General features: G+C 42.8%; 1 long non-coding RNA gene across 1 annotated transcript; it reads left to right on the top strand.

Moving 5' to 3' along the window:
- The first annotated feature begins 9,849 nt into the window (after positions 1–9,849).
- LOC108788839 lies at positions 9,850–12,828 on the top strand. Its single transcript, XR_001941365.1, has 3 exons — positions 9,850–9,860; positions 10,741–10,748; positions 12,629–12,828. It is a non-coding gene; the product is annotated as an uncharacterized LOC108788839 (long non-coding RNA).
- The last annotated feature ends 7,802 nt before the right edge of the window (positions 12,829–20,630 follow it).

The raw sequence follows: 20,630 nt of genomic DNA, 5'->3' as shown, positions 1-20,630 counted from the left end.
GCTTACAGGGAATTTGTGTCTTTATGGTTTGGCTTAGTGTATATCAAGGGATGAAGGAAAAAGAAAAATCAATATTGTAATAAACTGCTTACCAAACTTGACCCCAGGTCATCTGGTAGGGTCTAATGGGCATCTGGTGTTTGGATTCATCACTGTCTGTTGGTCTGTGTTCATCAGTATCTGTCAGTGTGTGTCTCCCTGTCACATCTGTCTGTGTCCATTTGTCAAAATCTAGGACCAGCAATACTTTTCAGCCTGGTTATGAATTTGAGAATCGGTAAATTATTTAGAATACCTATATACCTATTTGCCTCCTGTTGTAGGTTATTAATGCAGAACTATAGCCAAAAATAGCAAGATAAAAATGTATAGTTCATTAAAAGATAAAATAACATAAACAACTTTTTCTGCAATATTAACTTTCCTGCCAGATACACTGTCCAAAAAAAAAAAAAGTTAGACACTGTAATATTTTGTTGGACTACCTTTAGCTTTGATTATGGAATGCATTTGCTGTGACATTATTTTGGTAAGCTTATGCAATGTCACTACATTTATTTCTGTCCCGAGTTGTATTCATTTTTCACCAAGATCTTATAGTGATGATGAGAGAGTCAGACCACTGTGCAAAGTCTTCTCCAGCACATGATTCTCAATGGAGTTAAGGCCTGGACTCTGTGGTGGCCAATCCATGTGTGAAAATTATGTCTCATGTTCCCTAAACCACTCTTTCCCAATTTGAACCCGATGAATCCTGGCATTAAGTATATTAGGATAGGCAGCTGACCTCATTTATTGGGCACACAACGTTGCTGAACCTAGACCTATTGTCCAATGTAAGGCTTTTACCTATTTGCTTAGCTAAATCCAAGTGGTGACTTATTTTTGGACAGACAGTATACTAGCACCTTTTTTATTCAATATTGAAGTACAGTACAGATGTTCCTCACTTACCGACTTACCTGTTTTGCGACCACTCGCACTTACGACGGAGCGCCGATCGACCTCCGACCTTGCGCGTCAGCATCAGTGCGCCGTGTCGCCGCCGGAAGTGGTGTCCTCCGATCTTCATTGCGGGTCCTGGTAAGTATTTTCATTGCCCGATGTACAGTACACTGTTCGTTACTGTACATCGGCAACGCTATACAGTACTGTACTAATGCAGTACAGTACTGTATAGAGTTCCTCACTTAACGACCAATCCGTTTAACGACCTGGTCGTAGGAACGGAACTCGGTCGTTAAGTGAGGAATACCTGTATACAACCCCAATTTCAAAAAAGTTGGGATGTTGTGTAAAATCTACATAAAAACAGAATGCAAGGATTTGCAAATCTCAGAAAACCCGTATTTTATTCACAATAGAAAATAGAAAACAGAAAACATAACCAATGTTTAAACTGAGAAAATGTATTAGTTTAAGAAAAAAAGGTAATTTTAAAATTGATGGCAGCAACATGTCTCCAAAAAGTTGGGACAGGGCAACAAAAAGCTGAAAAAGTAAGAGGTACTAACAAGGAAGAGCTGGAAAAACTAATTAGGTTAATTGGCAACAGGTCAATAACATGATTGGGTATAAAAAGAGCATCTTAGAGAGTCAGAATGTCTTAAAAATAAAGATGGGCAGAGGTTCACCAATCTGTGAGAAGCTGCACCCAAACATTGCCGAACAATTTAAGAATAATGTACCTCAATGTAAAATTGCAAATACCTTAAATATATCATCATCTAGAGTACATGATATCATATAAAGTTTCAGAGAATCTGGAAAAATCTCTGTGTGCAAGGGACAAGGCCATAACACAATATTGGATGCCTGTGACAGACAGCACTGCATTAAAAGTAGGCATGATTCTGTGATGGACATCACTGCATGGGCTCAGGAATACTTCCAAAAATCACTGTCAGTGAACACAGTTCGCCGTGCCATCCAAAAAATGCAAGTTAATGCTCTGTCATGCAAAGTCGTATCTGGAATATGATGCAGAAACGACACCGTCTTCTTTGGACCAAAGCTCATCTAAAATGGTCTGTGGCAAAGTGAAAAAAATTTCTGTGGTCTGACAAATTGAAATTTGACATTCTTTTTGGCAACCATGGGCACTGCATCCTCCGGACTAAAGAGGAGAGGGACCTTCCAGCTTGTTATAGTTTGTGCGGAATGGGAAGCTTGCACATCTGGAAAGGTACCATCTATGCTGAAAGATTTATCCCGGTTTTAGAGCAGCATATGCTCCCATCCAGACAACGTCTTTTTCAGGGAAGGCCTTGCATATTGCAGAAGGACAATGCTAAACCACATACTGCATCAATGACAACAGCATGGCTTCATAGTAGAAGAGTCCGGGTGTGTAACTGGCCTGCCTGCAGTCCATATCTTTCACCAATTGACAATATTTGATGCATCTTGAACCAAAAAATATGACAAAGAAGACCCAGGACTGTTCAGTTAGAATCCTATATCGGGCAAGAATGTTCCAATATTCCTCTCCCAAAACCTCTGCAACTGGTCTCCTCAGTTCCCAGATGTTTACAGAGTGTTGTTAAAAGAGGAGGGGATGCTACACTGTGGTAAACATGGCCCTGTCCCATTTTATTTGACACATGTTGCTGCCATCAATTTAAAAATGACCTTATTTTTTTCTTAAAATCGTAAATTTTCTCAGTTTAAACATTTTATGTTTTGTATTTTCTATTATGTAGATTTTACAACTTTTTGGGAATTGGGGCTGTAAGTACATAAAGCCAGTGACTCCTTGCTGCCCCTAGAGGACACTGCCTTTGATGACTCCATCATGTCACTTTCTAGCCTTCCAAGTAAAAGCTATAGCAACTAATTCTGTGTATTAACATTGATACAAGAAGGTCGTAACAGCTGGCAGCATTGTAAATGTGATTTCTTCCCTATTTATTTTCCTAGACACAGGAATGGGTTGGTAAAATAAGATTCTTGGTTCTCATTTTCATCACAGTAAATACTTAGGCATTCTGGTCCATTTCTGCAAATATTTTGTCTTTCCCTCTCCATGCCTGGAACAAGTTTTTACCAGAGAAAGAAGCCCAAGGAATCCAGCAGTCCTCTCTCACTGGCTCCCATCAAGCACTTGAGGTTTGGACAAATTCATGCATAGAATTAAGAATCCAATCACTTGTGCTTTATTTGGATGGTGAAACACATTAGCAAACTTTACAGAATTTCCCCTTGCATGCAGATCTTAAAGTTTTGCTTCCTGAGTGAATTTTTAGGCATTCCATATTTATTCAGAGCTGCATGAACATGTGATAGCTGTATTTCATCTTTCAGTTAGCGTTACAGGTATGTATTATACAGCGGGTAGGTCTATTCATTTTATATTAAGACATTTGATTGACTTTGAATTGTAAATTCACCACAAGCACATCCCCAAGTGTAATTGACAAACAGATGAGCCCTAATGATTACATTTACATGGTTACAAAGTTATGTAAGTTGAAAAAAGACAAATGTCCTTCAAGTTCACCCTGTTTGCAGTTCTAGTGGTTTGGTCCAAAGGTCACAAAACCCCCAGGCAAATGTGGCCAATTTTCACCTCTGGGAAATAAAATTTCTTCCTGATACCACAGTGCAATCGAACTGGTATTATTAGTAATTACATCTCTACATACCATGAAGAAAATTATCTAATCTTTAAAATTATACTCACAAACCCCTTTACTTGCACCCTACACGAAACCAGGCCATAAAGAAAAATAAAGGGCTGTCAATTTGTCAGTTTGTTAATGCTTTTCTTAAGTTGGGTTGGTCCTGAAAAGGAGAAGTTAGCCGCACTCCTTCAAAATGATGGTTGCTACCCAGCCAGTGCTTGCTTTCAAGGTCTCACAGGACTTTACCCAATTTCAAATAATCACTCCATGCACTCCAGCCATACCCAACGATTCCTAGATTCCCATTGCCACACCTAATTTGATCCTTTTATCCTTGCTTTTGAGTCTCTCAAAACTAATGGTGAGACAGGCCAGGTGTACCATACATCAAGAGAGGTCTTCTGACTTAACCCAAGCTTTCCTGCACATTGTTCACTTAATGTATATGTATGGGCAGCACAGTGGTGAAGTGGTTAGCACTTGAGGATCCCTGGTTCAAATCTCAGTCAGGACTATCTGCAAGGAGTTGCATGTTCTCCCTATGCTTGCGTGGGTTTCCTTTGGGTACTCCAGTTTCCCCCCATAATCCAAAGACATGCTGAAAGGATAATTGGTTCCTGTCTAAATTGTCCCTGTGTGCATGTAAGATAGGGACCTTAGATGGTAAGCTCCTTGAGGGAACCACCTTAAGAGTTTCTCTCAACTACAGCTCTTAAGACAACCGTAAAACTTTGGATTTCCCCTTATGTCCTGTCTTGGAGACAATGCTTACCAGGACAAATAGAGGGATGAATCTCCTCAGGGGGGCAATAAAGAACAATAAAAACTTGATGGGGGGTCTAACCTTTCTACATCCTATACCAAACTAAGAAAAACAGGTTTTTGTTTACATACACTTATTAGAGGAACCCCGGGCTAGGGTGTTCTCTTCATGATATAGTAGAGGGGTGGGCATGGAAAACTTCCTAGTGCTGTAGACACATTAGCCGTTCTCATCCAGCAAGAAAGGGCAGCATAGCTTGTTGTATTTAGTAATATTAACAGGTTTTCATTTAACGTATCATTCTTTTTTCCACTGGATTACTCTTTTTATAGCCATTCTCAATATTCTTGTCGGAAAACAATTTTGCCTAGTGTTTGTTGCATCTTAAAGTATATGTAACCCAGACACTGATATCTTATATTAATTAACATTTTAATGTGATTTCAAGCGTTATTTACAAATCCCGTTGAAGGCAAGGGGTCACACTGCACACGGGGCACCCATCTCAAGCCTTCATCAGCTGGATCCTGAGGCCTCTCCCTATCTAGTGCTCACAGTCCACTCTCTTTCCTCTCCACAGCACAACATAGGAAATTATGGCTCTATTAGTCCCTGTGCACACAACAGTACCTCTTTGCTCTGCGTTTCTGAAGTGCTCTACAAAGCAACACAGCAGTACATAGCTGTCCCTTGGGGCTCCCAGTAGCTCTGTCTAGCCGCCAATCACTTTCACCTCACATACATCTTGCTCTATCCCCATCTGGCACAGATCCTGGGGTTCTCTCTATTCTCTTCTCCTCACTGCATTTTTACTTTTACTTTCCCCCCAGGTCACGTGGATGGTGCTCCAGGCCCGGCGGCCGATGCAGCCAGTCAGGATTCTCCATTCCTTGTCACAGTGTCATATCATAACGGGGGGAGAATAGATTAGCTGTAACTGGACAGCTTCATGAAAGCCCAGGCTGTGCGGCATAAAGTGCCCTCAAGCTGTTCTACAAAATATTTTTTTTTTAAATGGCAAAAATGGCCATTGTCTATTACATTTACCAGTATCTAATTGTTTCTTCAATAAGTCACAAAGAACATTGGAAATTGTTTGCATCTGGGTTTCCCAGTCATTGAAGACCATTCACAGAAGTCCTCATATTATTATTAGAAGCAGCATTCATCTACTTTATAACATCTCGTCCCTTACCTCCAACAGACAAAACACGAAACCGGCTGTTTTTTGGGGGATTTTTTACAGACGACCAGTTCCCACCTCATGAATGTAAAATCTTTTATAGCAAAACAACAAAATTGAAACCAATAATAAAAAGTGCTCACTGAATCCTGCATTATTACTGAGGCAAAGAACATGTACAGTAATTGTATATGGAACGCCTCACACGGGCGGTCCGTGACTAACGTCTATTCTGACAACATCACACCTGATTTATTGTCTTTATAACAACTCAGCTTTTACTATTATGCTTTCCTACATGGCTTCTACTCATTCCATGGTTAGAGGTAATTTATTGAGGTTTGCATTTGTCGAGTTGAAACATGATTTGAAATAAGCCGAAAACAAATAAAATGCAATGAGGGTCATTAGGAAAACGGCAAATGCATTTCTTTAAAAGGGCAAATGATTTCTGGGTAAATGCAATAGGAACACATAAAGTGTATATATCTGGATAAAATAATTAAATAAACATATGCAACATATCTATGCTATACATGCACATTTCCTCACATTTTGCCACAGCAAGTAAATAAAAATACCTGTTGATCCTCCAGAAAGCCAGTGAGTTCTTATCTTGCTGTAAAGAGCTGTCCTTTACAGCACTGGAATCCCAACCAGTGTTATCAGCCTTGATCTATGTTCTGCTTAGCTGGACTACAGAACACAGAAGGGAAGATGTTCTGTAGTGCAGCAATAGAAGAGCTCAGGAAGGGCTGATAACACTGAACGAGTGTTTCAGTGAAATAGAAGCAGGCTCAATGGGCACTTTCCTGATCTTGCGGCAATTGCAAAGGTATAAATCACGGCGAAATGTGCATTGTGGACTACTGAATATGTTGAGTGTAAATTGTAGTCTACCAAATATGTTGAGTATGTTGACCCCCCCTGTTTACTGCTTATACTTTCCTTCCCTTTGTCCCTCTGTTCACCTGTCAGTGAAAAGTTAATAAGCCTTTTACCTACACCAAGTTGGTCTTAGAGCAAATACAGGGCTAAGGATTCTCCTTCTGCCCTTTGTGATTGGGGTCTAGGTTTTGGTAAATCCATTGCTTTATGGGAGGAAGGAGAGAAGGTCACATGCTCCCCATACCACAAAGTACCTGGTATTTCAAATAGCCCTGAAGGGAGAATAGAACTTCTGGGGAGCACATGGGTTAAGCACATGTTCATTTTATGTTAATCTTTCATCCAATGGGTTAAAATTACACCTGCGGCCATTGGAATTCGTTTGTTGGGTGAGCCAACATATTCACTGAACTAGTAAAGAGTTTCTATGCATCCCTTTATGAAACCCAGCTTCTCCAGTCGGTAATGGAAAGGTTTGAAGTGGAGTGCATTTGACAAGATATGCTCATCTTAACTGTAAAGGATATGGTAGGGATTGCAGGATCTCTTCTCTTTCAGGATGTCTTCACACTGAGGTAAGTTATGTGTTTTAGAATCACTTTTGTGCGCCTGCACACTGTAAGTGCACCCTAAAATCAAGTTAATTTTCCATGTTGTTCCATAATATTATGATTACACTTTAGATACATATTAGTAGAGCCTCCGTCTATATTTTAGACATGCAGTCACCAATTTGTGGTAAGCAGTGGCAGATATAGAATAATTTACAGGATAAGCCACGTACAGTATGTGGTTTTCATTCAGTCTAAACAAACCCATAGATTTGTACTGAGATAATGCCAAAATGCCAAAAAAAAAAAAAACTATAACTAGGACAAGATAATCTTTCAATAAATTGTTGCTGAAGGAAACAATTCTGCTGGCACTTACTCTTTGAGAGTTGCAGGGTTATTCACAAAAGGGTGAAGAGCTTGGAGAAGGCAGGACAGGTGAACAATCTAGGCCAAAATAGCCGATTTGGAAAGATTCTCCAATTCAGCTCAATTCCCAGTTCAGCTATGTTGTCCTAGATTGTTCACTTCTCCTGCCTTCTCCAAACTCTTCAACCTTTTGTGAATAACCCTGTCGGAGTCCTAAGAATGAGAATATACCGTGCGCGGTTATGGATGAGTGCAGGGGCGACATATGAGGTGAAGTGGTCTATCTGGGATTTAGTCAATACTAGAAAAGTGTTAATGAAAATAGCTGAGGGGCTTACCTATTGGGTGGTCAAGTCAAATTGGTAGTGGAAGCAATGAAAAGGTCTTGGGAGGGACAGTCAAACAATCTGCGCAAAAACAACCAGGAAAAGAGTCATCTCACCGACCCACCTGTTTTTTTTAGTACGGGTTTGAACATTTTAAAAATTGTCATTGCGGCTTTGTAAAAAGGAGGTTTTGGAAGGAAAGCATTCAATAATAATTACATTGGTAACTGGGTTTCCTATCTGGTGTTAAATGAATGATGTGCTGTGTGTCAGTGGTGCTCCTTGGGGCATTGTTCAAATACAATGCCACTCTTTGCCACTCGTGCTTCCCTCACGTCATCTTTTACTATCTCCAGGGGAGCTGGACTAAAGGTGCAAGGGTAGCCCCCTGTTCAGCTCGGTCTCCATCCAGGTACGTGACAATACCCGTTATTGTGACACCTGTCTAAGAGGGGATATCACCTCTCTTCTAAGGAGAGATCTCCTCTTGCTTCCTGCTCTGTCTCTACTTTATCTAAAACTGAAAAAAAAAGTCTGACCACTTTAGTATGCCAATAGACATGCACAATTTATGTATATTGTTTAAATATTGTATACGGATATTGTGGAATTTATTTTTTTTAAATATATTTATTAAAAAAACAGCCATGGTCTATTTAAAATCCATGTAATACAGTTTGGTGTATTTTGTGGGGTTAAAGAAGGGATTATGAGGGGCCAGGGTTACTCAATGAATCCCTAAGTCAACTATGCCTAAAAAATAAATACAATTTACATTCTTTTTAACACTTTTCCTCGAATTGACTAAAGCCAAGAAATGTTCAGAACATCATGTAATCGCTCAACCCATGGAACGATAGTTGTCAGTGAAATATCAACATTCTACCAGCGACTGACCAGAACATCTAAAATATTCCGACCACAAAACCACTAGAAAGTCTACGGAGGTTTTTCTACTCTGTGATTCACATACCACAAAGACTAAGACAAGGCTTATCTCTCTTTCCATAGTAACCTCAGCTACTGACCCAAGCAGTAAACTATTAATGTTCAAGAGGGGATTATGTTTCCTTTTACCTCTTTCTTTCCAAAATGAAAACAAATGTGCTTTTTCCAAACCAGATCACCATATTTCTTACTTCAATTAAAGGACTACGTTGACCTAAAAACTGATGTTGTTGCTTTCAGCGGATGCTTTTGGATTGAATCTTCACCATTCCTAGATTCAGCACCACCAGAAACCCTTTTAGTTATTAATAGTCCAAGTAAATCTTCAAATGCAGGGGATTCATCTAATCTGACTTCTAGCTCTGTGTCAACTTTAGGGAAAAACAGAGAGCTAATAAGATGAACCAGAAACTGTTAGTCATGGCTCCCTGCAGGGATTCCCCCTCCTCCCCTCTCCGATTCTCCAGCGCTGACTGGAGGAACAGACGGGGAGGGGGCGGGCACAGCTGGCTCTGCCTCTAGATAGGCAGAGCCAGCTGTCACTCACGCAGCTGGGTGGATTTCGACAGCATTATCGGGATCCGTCCCGGCTGCAGCGCTCTCAGTATACTGCGAGCTGTAGCTCACGATATACTGAGCTTTGGGTCACGGGAGGACGCTAGTATATGTCCTCCCGTGACCCTAAAGAGAACTGGGGAAAAAACACTTACCTCATAGTTCTCTTTTAACCCTTGCAGTGCAGGGGTTGCCACGCTACAAGGGTTGGTAACATCTTTACCTGGATCTCTTCTTTAATACCTATATGTCTCTGAAAAAATCCATGCATTGTTCCATAAAAAAGCAACCATTCAATTCAATTGTTATTGTTGTTCCTGTTATGACAGCTTTTATGTTTCATTGCGCATTCCCCCCCCCCAAAAAATAATTTCCCCTTGCTTTGATGATTTCAATATTTTGACAGTACCAGTTACCAGTAGGGGAAAAAAAAGTTACCAACTCTACCAAGTCATTACATGACCCCAGCTACAGTTAATTCAATTTACAAATCCAATCATCAGTACATATGGTATGCAGATTTGATTGAATAAATATTTTGAAGCAGAAGAATACATTACCGAATTCCCCTGTCTCTAATGTCAAACCTTGCATCCGCCTTTGAATGTAATTCAGCATTTTATTGATTTCCAGCTCCACTTGGAAAAGATGATAGTTTATATACAAGCTAATGATAATTATGCAAACTTACAGCTGTGAATCAGCCCTCCAATATAAATGCTAAAATCTTCGGAGGCTCGAGGTGGGATGAACAGATGCACGGCGCATTCCTTAGGATGTAATTCTGGAAAATATCATTATAAATCTCAACTTCTGTCAGGTTAAACTTGTTGCTTTACCAAATACATGTGCAGCTCTGTCATCTTATTTTATGCATGAATGCATTTCCTTTGCAGGGTTGATAGACTGGTGGTTTAAAATACTATGCTAAGGGTTCATCCACACTCGGGTTTACAGACTCAAGAATGTGCATTGCAAAATGCATCCTATTGTGGGTAATGCAGATGTTTACACAGCAGAATGAAAGCTGCGGCTGGCACTACAATTGCAAAATGCTTCACATGCTGCAATATATTTTCTGTTAGATGTTTTTACGGACATTCTACAAGAATAGCTTTCAATTCTTTAAAGCAGACCTTTACCCCCTTTCACTAAAAATTACATCAATGGCTGATGTGAAATTATCTTACATTTATTAGTTATTATGATTATTATTACTCTTATACAGGATTTATACAGCGCCAATTGCACAGCAATTTACAAAATGGAGGGAGACAGTACAGTTACAATACAATTCAATACAGGAGGGTTAGGAGGATATTTTGACTTGAGGTTGGAGGTGTAGCTGGGTTCAGAGTCGTGGATGGTTTTGTATGCTGTTGTTAGTATTTTAAAATGTATTCAATGGGCACATGTCTGCCGCCCCTCTCGGCCAATCCCTCCACTGGCTCCCACTTTGGAGCCAGTAGAGTCCTTTGCAGAGGGGGTGTGGCAGACATTGAATGGTTGTTGAGGTGGATGAGTCTGGCAGCAGCATTAATGGTAGACTGTAGAGGGGGATAGCCTTTGTAGTGGTAGGCCAAGAAGGAGGGAGTTACAGTAGTTGACAAGAAGGATTGCAAAAAAAGGATAGTTACAAATGTTTTGCTTTTACTTACAATTACTGTTTTTCCATTTCCTGGCTGGAGTGAGGCACTGGTGACATAGCCCTGGCGTCACAGATGCATCCTGGGAAGGCTACATCACCAGTGCCTTCCTGGGAAATCTCATCTGTAAATTGCAAAATCTCACGAGATCTCGGGAACGGCATGTTTCCCTTCAGATGGTGGGCACTGTCACATGTTCCAGGAGGTAGAAACAAAGATCCAGGATCTAAAGAGTGATTAATTAATCCATGAGAAGAATGAGGAGGAAAATTAAAATAAGGTCTGGTATGTGTTCTGCTTCCCCAGTCTTTAAATTGAGAGTGTGATCTCTGTAACTTAAAGTTGTGGGGGGATGGCAATGACTCCCAACCTCAGTAGCATTGGCAGACAGTAGCTGATTCCCTATGGCACCTTGAAGGTCGTTGATAAGTTTAATCCAAACTGTGCAGATCTTTAGAACAGTGAGCATAGGATAGGACAAAAGATCATAATGTGATCCACTTAACAAAGGACATGTGGTTGAGATGCAGACTGGAACATAATGAAGAAAGGTGGAGTTATCTACACAGAGGAAAACTAAACTATGATGAGGGGTGGAGACAAATATCAGAGACAGATAACACAAATAATATCACAAAGTGTGTGTAACATGAAAGTATGCAAAGAATAAAAAGCCTGCAATGATCTATAAGTATCTGTTTGTAGATTGCCATTATTGAACATCTCTAAATGTGCCTTTGTTGTCATTTCCAAGATAAAGTAGATGTTCCTTTGTAACTGTTCCACTACAACAGGCAAGTCAGGCAGCAACACGTAGAACAACAGGTTCAGCAGGTGACATTCTAGTTGGCATTAATGGCAAGATGGTTGTTATGTGCATCAAGATGAACAGCAATATACTAAGGCCCATTACTGATAAGTATTGCTACCCAGGTCTTTACATAGTGTGTGCCATGCTCACCCCCGAACCGAGACATACCCATGTGGAACTTGATGTTCAATAGAAACATGCCTTTATAATTTCAGTCAAACTGAGGGGATATTTGAGTAATGGGCTAGTGATCAATTAAAAGTCCAGATACTGACCCTCTAAAGAGAGGAAAGAAGGCCCTGTTATGCTTCCAAGGGGCACAGCAGTGTAAAAAGGGAAAAGAAGAGCAATCCCGGTATATAAAGGACATATTTGCAAACATTATCAATGTCTAGTGCACTAGTTGTCAAATTACAAGGTACTGGGGGCCTCAAACGCTACCCCCCGATTTTTCCAAAGGGCTTAGATAAGATTTATTACATGTAATGCTGCAAAAAAATGTATACTTTATTAATGTAATAAAATATACAAAAACAAGCTATACAATCAAGGTACATTCTACCTTGTACTGCGACGCAGCGCATAAACACCACATACCAATACAGCTCAATCACACAATAAATGACATTCGCACTGCGGGGAGATGCCTGACGTGTAGCGCAAGACAAGAGTCCTGAGCCCTCGACGTCATGCATGACACCGCATTACCCCATACTGAGTATGTGGTCCGTAGGATCCACATCGATTACCTTAACCTAAATAAACTTCAATAAACCTTGCGGCGCAATGTCTGACGTGCGGAACTCAAGGTTCCACATATCGTACATGGCACCGCGACAACACAGCGAACATAAGCAACCAACAACAAAGCAACGGGTGTGATGGGGGAGAGGGAAGAGGGGTAAGGGAGGGGGAAAAGAGTTCACAGGCTCGCAGCTTTATTGAAGGACAAAAGGCACAAGAAGGAGAGGGGGGAAGGGGAAATCTTCTCAAACGTCCTCTTCCTCCTTAAAGTCCATAAGGTGATAGTCTCTGAGCAGACTGACAGTCTGCAACAGTCCTCAGTGGACATCCTCTCCCTCCGGAGGGTGAGGCGCTTCCTTGCGCACCAAATAGCGTCCTTGAAGCAACACATCACCCGCCAAGCGCCTCCGATTTCTTCTTCTGTAAAAGTGCCACAAGACAGTCCATACATCACACCAAAGTGAGTAATCGCTGTCACAAAGTATTTGAGTTCATGTTCCAGAGCCCTCAAGGGCCTGTGCAACAGGGCAATGCCAGAAGAGATGCAGGGCAGTCTCCTCCTCAGTGATGCAAAAGGGGCAATGCCTGTATCTGCACAGGTTTCTGGCATGCATGAAAGTCTGAGTCTGTTAGATGAGACACTCCTCCAGACAAATTTGCAGGTGTCTGGAGGGAGGCCCGGAACAGTCTCAACAGTGTCTTTAGCTCTGATGAGCTTGTAAATAGTCTTTGGCTTCCACAAGTCCGGTTTAACTCCATGCAGTGCGTGCTCTCTGATGAACTTGAAAGTAAAACCAAGGAGTGTTCCAGTTGTAGGGGACAGAACTGTCCCATTTGTCCCATCCCAGGGACCTCCAAAGAGGCAGGAGGAAAACACGGGACATGGAGTTCCCGGCAGCGTCCAAAGTCTTGTCAATCAAAGCAAAGAAAACCCTCAGCATGGTGACAATGTCCGGGACGCCCTTTCCACCCTTGAAAGGCTCCTTGAACATAACCGTCCGCTTCACTCTGTCCATCTTGGAGCCCCAGATGAAGTGGAACACCGCCCTGGTGATGGCCTTGCATGTCTTGACCCTGGGGGGGCAGGCCTGGGCGAGGTACTGCAACACAGGGAGGATCTCGCTGCGGAGTACCAGTCTCATTCCTTCGATCGCGAGCTCTCTGAGGCTCCAGAGTCCGAACTTCTGCCGCATCTTTGACAGTCTCTCCTCCCAAGACTTCAGGGCCGCGCCCTCAGATCCAAACCAGACGCCCAGGAGTTTTCTGATGTTGAAGGAAATGGGTGCAGAAGAAGTCAGGTACCACTTTCTGAAGAGCATGGCTTCCGACTTCCCGCAGTTGACTTTTGCCCCCGAAGCCCGGCCGAAGTCCTCGCAGGTCTGGACGAGCACGTCGATGGAACGCTGGTCTGCGCAGAACACCGTCACGTCGTCCATGTACAACGAACACTTGGCCTCCCGTCTGTCCGGTCCCGGTGCGGTGATACCTCTGATCTCTGGATTCCGTCTCATGCACTCGGCGAAGAGCTCTATACAACACACAAAAAGAAGAGGTGAGAGAGGGCAGCCTTGTCTGACCCTGGAGAGGACCGGGAAGGGGTCAGTCTTCCAGCCGTTCACCAGCACCAAGCTGCGGATATTAAAGTACCTCAGGTTAACATACGAACAAAACATTTCCCCGAGGGCAAACCTACGCAGGACCTTGACCATAAAATCGTGCAAGGCACGGTCAAAGGCCTTCTCCTGGTCATGACTGACCAGGGCCGCGTGCACACGGCGGTCCTTGATGTACTGGACGATATCACGAACCAGCGCGAGGCTGTCCGCCATACGGCGTCCAGGTACACCGCAAGTCTGATCCGGGTGGATGATCTGTCCGATGACAGCCTTGAGCCTGTTGGCCAGTACCTTGGCGAGGATTTTGTAGTCCACATTCAAGAGAGAGATGGGACGCCAATTTTTCAAGTCACATCTCTCCCCCTTACGCTTATACAAAATCGTGATCGTCCTCTCCCTCAGCGACGAAGGTATTCTGCCCTCCACCACCATCTCCTCGTACAGCTCCAGCAGGTCCGGGCCCACGAGGTCCCACAGTGCTACATAGAGCTCTGCTGGCAGACCGTCGCAGCCAGGGGTCCTACCAAGCCTAAAGGATCTGACGGCAGAGTGCAGCTCCTCCAACGCCAAGGGAGAGTTAGTGGCCGACATACCTGCAGGATCAATAGTGTTACTGATACCTGACAAGAACCTGTCGGCGGCCGTCTCGTCCGTGTCTTTCGGGGAGTAGAGGTTGGTGTAGTAGCCGCTGACCACTTCCCTCACAGCCTCCTTCCCCTTCTGGAGTGTTCCGGTCTCGTCGGGAAGCTCAGACAGGGGAGTGTGTCCGGAGTGGAGTTTCCGGAAAAAGAAAGAGTTACACTTCTCACCTTTCTCAAGGTTCTCCGCCTTGGAACGGAAGACAATGTACAACGTACCTTCTTCATAGACACAACATACCTTCTTCATAGACATAATGTTCCTCCTTCGTAAGCGCAACGTACCTTCTTCATAGAAACAATGTACCTTCTTCATAGACACAATGTTCCTCCTTATAGACGCAATGTACCTTCTTCATAGACACAATGTACCTCCTTCATAGACACAATGTACCTCCTTCATAGACACAATGTTCCTCCTTCATTGACACAATGTTCCTCCTTCATAGACACAATGTACCTCCTTCATAGACACAATGTACCTTACTCATAGTTACAGTAGAAGGTGCACAATGTCTGTCTTGAAATTTGCAACATTGGATCATCAGTCCATCATCACATGCAAACTCTTCAGTCACTTGATAATCGGAAATGCTGACTTGGATGGGATTCTCCAGCATAATGTGTATTTCTCTCTGATACAGGAGCAGAAGTGCATTCATTAGGCCTCCTTAGGAAACATCTGCCATAAATAAACACTTGTCTGATCTTCAGAGTGATTATAAGTAATATTTTAAGGGCTGTTTACTTTTCTGTTGATTGAATTATCTCATAGCCAGCAAAGCCTTTAATGTTTTCCTTACACTTTACAAACAATATTAAATATGTAAACGCCTGCAACCAAACTCATTAAAATTTTTGCAAAGTGTTAAAGCGATCATAACAGACGCCAACTCTTTGTGCATTGCCGGTAAGAGGAGCAGGAGTGGTTTTCTGCTTCAAACTCCTGTGATAACTAATAGATGTTTGGTGTGGATTCCTATCGTACGAGCCTGTAGTAATTAGCAGATCTCAAATGGGGACTCCTATTGTGTGTGCCTGTAGTAGTTAGCAGATCTCAGGTATGGATTCCAATTGTGTGTGCTTGTAGTAGTCAGCAGATCTCTGGTGTGGACTCCTATTGTATGCGTGTAGTAGTTAGCAGATCTGAGGTATTGCTTCCAATTGTGTCTGCCTGTAGTAGTTAGCAGATCTCATGTGTGGTTTCCTTTTATGGGTGCCTGTAGTAGTTAGAAGATATCAGGTATGGATTCCTAATGTGTATGCCTGTAGCAGTTAGCAGATCTCATGTGTGGTTTCCTATTGTGTGTGCCTGTAGTAGTTAGCAGATATCAGGTATAGATTCCTAATGTGTATGCCTGTAGTAGTTAGCAGATCTCATGTGTGGTTTCCTTTTATGTGTGCCTGTAGTAGTTAGCAGATATCGGGTATGGATTCCTAATGTGTGTGCCTGTAGTAGTTAGCAGATCTCATGTGTGGTTTCCTATTGTGTGTGCATGTAGTAGTTAGTAGATCTCATGTGTGGTTTCCTATTGCGTGTGCCTGTAGTAGTTAGCAGATCTCATATGTGGACTCCTATTGTGTGTGCCTATAGTAGTTAGCAGATATCAGGTATGGATTCCTATTGTGTGTGCTTATTGTATAGCAGATCTTATGTGTGGTTTCCTATTGCGTGTGCCTATAGTAGTTAGCAGATATAAGGTAAGGATTCCTACTGTGTGTGCCTATAGTAGTTAGCAGGTTTCATTTTTGGTTTCCTATTGTGTGTGCCTGTAGTAGTAAGCAGATCTCAGATGTGGTTTCCCATTGTGTGTGTGCCTGTAGTAGATAACTTTTCTGAGATTTATAGTCCTCTATAGCTGGTGGTATTATTCTGCATTGCTGTATAATGTGCTGAGATTTGTAGTCCCTCTACAGCTTGGAGTTAGTGGCAGTACTACCAGTGTCGCAGCAGTCGTACACGCGCACAGCACTGGCAAGGCATCCCTACACTACCAGTGTGCTATAATTTTCCTCAACCCATTAATTTCTCTACCGCGTCTGTTCCAGGTGCGCATGTCATGAAGAAAGGCGGTCATGACTCGGCCCCACTGGAAGTGACACAATGGAGATAATGTATAGGATCGAGAAAAATTATAGAACACTGACACTGTCCGGCCCCTCCCACTAACCTCCCACTCTCCTCCCACAGCTCATAGCCCAGAAGCATGGACAGCCAGCGGCGGTCTACAGTGGGTGAGAGTGCCTAAGTACCACACATGGAGCGGAGTAAGGCCAAAACCATGTAGGGAGCCCAGTGGGAGGAGAGCACCATCCCCCAGCCAATCACCCCTTTCATGAACTTACTAGGAGTCCTCACATCAGCCGACCTTTCACTACTCTTACATGGAAGGCAAAAGTGGCAGACAGGGGCGGGGAAGAGGCAGAGCGGGAGGGGGGCCAAGTTGCTGCACCATGGGCCTCTGGGTTGTACTTGCCCCCTGGGCTAAAAGTTGCCAGTCAGCCCCTGAGGGCAGTCATATTGTACATGCATACTCTCAAATATTTAAGCTTTGCTACATACAACGGCTCTCTTTTTTCACAATTACATCTAACTATATTGTCAGAATACTGAATGTAGGACACTGTATGTGCTGGCTTTGTAATACTATGTGCCTACCCCTCCAGTCTGCTAAGAAGCAGACTGTACAATGCTAGACATCATATTCATTAGATTAGACACATTTATATAATGTCTCTGATCATTCTTATGTTAACACGTTCTGCAGGCATGTATACAGTATATTTAATAGCTGACAATCCATTTGTCTGAGCTGCCTAAATTCTATGCATTATCAATGGGTTGTTTAGACTGGACAGATAGCTCTCTGCTTTTTGTAGTAAGTTTTGTTTTTAGCCTGCTATTCTGCTTGTCTATAGATAATAAAGATGACACACAAAGATATTCTATAGAAGGACTGTGAGTCTTAAGAAGAAATGAGAATAGTATGTGAGCTGCCACTCCTGGCCTGAAACCAAATACAGCCAGAGCCGGAGGATCTAAAAATGTGGAGGAATCTTAGGGTCCAACTCCAGCCAAAGGAGATGACAACAAATACATTTTAGAGAGTGAAGTAAGGTCAGAACCTCTGTCACTTCCTGTCTAGGGGACAGGTGTCAAAATAAACAGGAAATTAGTGGAAATCTACCTAAAGGAACTACAGACAGCAATTAAAACCTGCCCTTCTCCTCAGGGGCGTAACTAGAAATCACTGGTCACCATAGCAAACTTTTGTATGGCTAGTTGGTCAAGTTTGGCCCCCTTAGGCCAAAGGTTCCCAGTACATCCATGTCCATTTTTCTCATTATTAAAGTTTTATATAGCTATTTACAAGGGGAATCACGTGCTTTCTCCATTTATATTGCTTGAGGATTCTCAGGGCGACATATATCTATCAGCAAGGGCATCCCTAGATGTCTCACTGCATGAGGTGAAGCTGGGGTTGAGGGGGCCTAGGGGAGTGCTCATGATGCATATTCCGTGAGCAGAAGAGGTATGGGGTGGGTTAGTTGATCATGGTGGATGTTCCAGGTTTCAGGGGGGCGGGGGTGAAATCTCATCGTGCATTGTATCCCGCCCAGTTCACTGACATCACTGGTTGCTCAGTACTCATTTGGAGCCATGATTGGGCAAAGTCATGATGACTCTGGACAATGCTGGACGCCGTGATTGACCATGGATTACGTCGGTGGATCCATTTTTTTTTTAATAAAAGATTTGTCAAAAACATGTATTTTGTTGTTTTTTTTTCCAAATTATAGGATTTTATCAAAAGTCTGGACTTTTTAATAACTATTTTATTTAACCCATTTTATTTAACCCATTAGTGAATGGGTAGGGGTACAAGTACCCCTTACTCATTCACAAGGGAGGGGGGGCATCTGGATGCCCCCTTAATTAAAGGGGTACCCCAATGCAAATGAGCCCCCCTTGCCCGCAGACCCCAACAACCACCAGGTCAGGGTTGTGGGGACAAGGCCCTTGTCCCCATCGGCACGGGGACACCCTCCCAGTGCCTAGGGCATGGTGTGGGAAGGAGGAGCGGGGCGCTCCCTCGCCCCCCCCTTTCCGGCCCTGCCTCCCCCATTTTTGGGGGTGGGGTTCCTCCTTAAAATTCCTACCAGATCTTAAGGGTCTGGTATGACTTTTAGGGGGAACCCTACACTTTTTTTTTGGAACGCATCAAAAACGCGGCAAAAACACATAGCACCACGCCTGCAGATGCGCACCTTATCCGGACCCGATCAGGACCAGAAACTCATGTGAACAGGACCTAGAAGTAAAAAAAAATTTCATTTTTTTTTTTTTTTTACAAATGTCAGTTTTGCTGCAGCAGGTTCTATACATCCCACAGATCCACCACTTCACAGGTTAAAGGGACCCCCCCAGGCACGATATTTGAAGGATTTTTTCATTGTTATTCTTACCCTTTAAATGATGTTAAAATCACTGCTCCTTTAAAAACTGTATTTTTTTTGTTTGTTTTTTTCATTGATTCATGTCCCCCAGAGCAGTACCCGGAGCCCCACACACCTTTTATGGCCAATAACTTGCATATAAGCCCTCTTAAAGGGGACAATCATTTTCGAAAGCTCGACCCCCATTGACTTGCATTAGGTTGGAGTTTGTATTCAAACTTTTCGGCCGTTCGGGTATTGGAATAAGAACCGAACACAGGGGTGTTCGGCCCATCACTAGATGCCAGGATCTGGGCGGGATGCCAGCTAGAACATCCTGCTCAGCTTCTGGCAGCCAGTGACATCAGTAAGCTGGGTGGGATGTAGGCGAGGGCGTCGCAGGTTGCTAAAAGCACTTAGCAATCTAGGACACTCTGTCTGGAGGGGGACAGCAGGCACATCCCACGTGACCCAATGAGATGCAGCCCGAAGCAACCGCCTCAAGCTGCCTAATTATTGGGCCCATCAGAGTTCTGCCAATATGCCACAACCGCTGCAAACGTAGGTGATGGTTTCACACTCCCTCAGTGGGGATGTCAACTTTTATTATAGCCATGAGGATTGGGGTAAAAAACACAGACCATAGCAGGGAATTATTGCAAATGTAGTGAGTGAAATATAGAAACCTGGCAGAAATGCCAAAATATCTCATAAAAAGTCTACAGACATTATACACTACCAGAGAATGTCAACCGACATGGCTTCACATTGTTACATTTTATAGGTACAGAGATCATTTGCAGCTATTATAGACTCACTGTCAGGTTTGTTAAGACGATCATTCCAGGCCAAGAATATTTCAAATACTGGAGCATTACTTCATTGCTGGAGAGTATACAAATAACAGTCGCATTACACAAATGATGATATCACTAGAGCCGTCATGTATGAAAATAATAACTTGATGCACCACCACATCATGTAGACTCGCTGGTATCTGTGCTGCTTATATTAAGAAGTGCAGAATAAGTATCAGTATGAATATAATGTGTCCTTATTTCTGTTTAAGTTACTTTGACAAGTGTTATAGTAAAAGCTGAAAAGAGCCAAGAACGTTTCTAATAACTCAGTACAGTTTAAAACTTTAAAATAAACATCAAAGCACGAATGGGGATTTATTGTGTAAAGAGTGAACTTCGTAGCCTGAAAGATATGCAGGATAATTTAATAAGCTAATGTAAAAGGGCAGTGAGATTGTGCAGACTGCAGTAACCCATTGCAGCCAATCAGATTTCACCGCTGACCAGTATACAGAAGTCAGAGAATAGAAATAAAATATGTAAGCTGATTGGTAGCTTTAGTTTCTGCACAGAGGCTGATCATCATAAAAAGGGGCCATGATCGAATGTCAGTAACCCTATGGATCCCTGATATTCCTGAGCCATCTGGAAGTCTGAGAGCAGGCTGTCCCTAAAATGAGGCAGCCTGAGGTGGTTGGCTCAGGCGGCATCTCATTGGTGGTGGTGGGGGGG

The sequence above is a fragment of the Nanorana parkeri genome, unplaced genomic scaffold (assembly GCF_000935625.1).
Source record: "Nanorana parkeri isolate BGI_ZX_2015 unplaced genomic scaffold, ASM93562v1 scaffold354, whole genome shotgun sequence".
Taxonomy (NCBI): domain Eukaryota; kingdom Metazoa; phylum Chordata; class Amphibia; order Anura; family Dicroglossidae; genus Nanorana; species Nanorana parkeri.
The sequence above is the reverse complement of the archived record's forward strand: the minus strand, read 5'-3'. Positions and strand labels throughout refer to the sequence as shown.